The sequence below is a fragment of the Rutidosis leptorrhynchoides genome, chromosome 7, assembly GCF_046630445.1.
Source record: "Rutidosis leptorrhynchoides isolate AG116_Rl617_1_P2 chromosome 7, CSIRO_AGI_Rlap_v1, whole genome shotgun sequence".
NCBI lineage: Eukaryota > Viridiplantae > Streptophyta > Magnoliopsida > Asterales > Asteraceae > Rutidosis > Rutidosis leptorrhynchoides.
In genome coordinates this window covers 27,581,510-27,584,117 of record NC_092339.1, presented here as the reverse complement: position 1 = coordinate 27,584,117, position 2,608 = coordinate 27,581,510, and positions in this window count along the sequence as shown.

Genomic DNA, 2,608 nt, shown 5'->3' with positions numbered 1-2,608 from the left:
CACCACCAATTATGCCACCATTTGCAGCCATAAACTACCCAACAAAAACCACTTGAACTGAAACCCACTTCTATAATTTTTCTATTTTCGTTTTAACAACATCAACTACAATCATCATCAATCATCACCAAGATCACAAGAATCATATTAAACCGTTACTGCCATACTATTAATAATCATAACAAACCGCCATTTTTTTTCTCTCTCTTTCTTTTCTTTTAAACCGAATCCAGAAACCTTGTAAACAACCACATGTTGCTGTTTTGCTGCATCCTGTCGTGAACATCCCTTTTTTGTTTACAATGAATTATGATGGATATTTAGTGATGATGAAACGAAGAGGAAGATTATAACGATGAAGAAGATATTAGATGTTAGGATGATGATGACGATGATACATGAATGATGATACAAATGATGATGATGAATAATAAGGATGAACCGAAGAACATATGAACCATCGTGAATTTATTCTTCGTTTTTGTTGCTGCAAACCGTCTCCTTATTTTATGTCTTATTCGATAACCCTTACCTGTTTCCGTTTTCTATATCTTCAAACCACTGGGAACCTCTATCACCACCACCGAACTCACCATCACCCAAATCATCAACAACATATTGATATACTAGCGTTCCCTATTTCCTGTTAAACCCACGATCACCAATCGTTACCATCCCAAATCACCACCACGTTAATGTTACTGCTACTGCCGTTAGCTGGTATTCGGTTTCAGCAGACAAACAAGATCACTAGCTGGATATACGAATATGGATGAGGATATCATGATGATATCATGATGATAAGGAACGCTGCAACTTGCCTTTTTACTTTATTATTTTCCTTTTGCTACTGCAGCAGCAAACCAAACTGATTAAACCCTTGGGCCATTTAATGTCAACTGGAATTGGTTCTTGGGCCGTAATTTGGTATTGGGCCGAGATCAACTAAATTACAATTGGGCTAAAATCTGTTACTGATATGTAATACGAGATAAATAAATATACGGGATAGAACAGAATAGAAAAGCAGCTGGTAGTGATGTGGTTTAGGCGAGTGTTTGGTGAACAGGAAGTCGTGGGTTCGATCCCTATCTGGGACATATTTATTTTTGGAAAAACCCTTAAAGGTAGTATTTTTTCTTATTATTATTATTATTATTATTATTATTATTATTATTATTATTATTATTATTATTATTATTATTATTATTATTATTATTATTATTATTATTATTATTATTATTATTATTATTATTATTATTATTATTATTATTATTATTATTATTATTATTATTATTATTATTATCGTGTCATTATTATTATTAAGATAAGTATTATTATTATCATTAACATTATTATCATTATGGATATAAGTATTATTACTATCAAGACTATAAAAATTACCATTCTTAAAACTATCATTTTTATTAAAACTATTATTTTTACTTATCATTATTAATAAAGTTATTATTATTAATAAATCATTATTATCAAAACTAACATTTTTAACAAATAAATATTTTATACAAAAATTATACTTACTATATATACTATAATCATATTTCATATAATAATATATCAAACATACTAATATTTTTATATAAATACTTACATACAACTAAATGTATAGATAGAAATTAATTTTTAATATATATATATATAAAATATACAAATATAACATAAGATATATTATATATAAATAAAGTATATATTTAAATAGATTTTAGTATAAATTCTATGTAACTACACATATCTAAAACTTTATACAATTAATAAATGAAATTATTTGATTACCATTACATATATTAATAAACACAAATGATATAGGTTCGTGAATCCGAGGCCAACACTGTATTGTTCAATATAGTCATATGTATTTTTACTACAAAATACATTATGTGAGTTTCATGTGCTCCCTTTTACTCATTACATTTTTGGGCTGAGAATACATGCAATGTTTTAATAACTGTTTTACAATATTTATATGTGTGAGTTTCATTTGCTCCCTTTTACTCATTACATTTTTGGGCTGAGAATACATGCAATGTTTTAATAACTGTTTTACAATATTTATATGTGTGAGTTTTATTTGCTCCCTTTTACTCATTACATTTTTGGGCTGAGAATACATGCAATGTTTTAATAACTGTTTTACAATATTTATATGTGTGAGTTTCATTTGCTCCCATTTACTCATTACATTTTTGGGCTGAGAATACATGCAATGTTTTAATAACTGTTTTACAATATTTATATGTGTGAGTGTCATTTGCTCCCCTTTTACTCTTTACATTTTTGGGGCTGAGAATACATGCAAATGTTTTATTAACTGTTTTACAATAATTATATACGTGAGTTTCATTTGCCTTTTTACCCTTTATATTTTTGGGCTGAGAATACATGCGCAATTTTTATAAATGTTTTACGAAATAGACACAAGTAATTGAAACTACGTTATATGGTTGAAATATCGAAATCGAATATGCCCCTTTTTATTAAGTCTGGTAATCTAAGAATTAGGTAACAGACACCCTAATTTACGCGAATCCTAAAGATAGATCTATCGGGCCCAACAAGCCCCATCCAAAGTACCGGATGCTTTAGTACT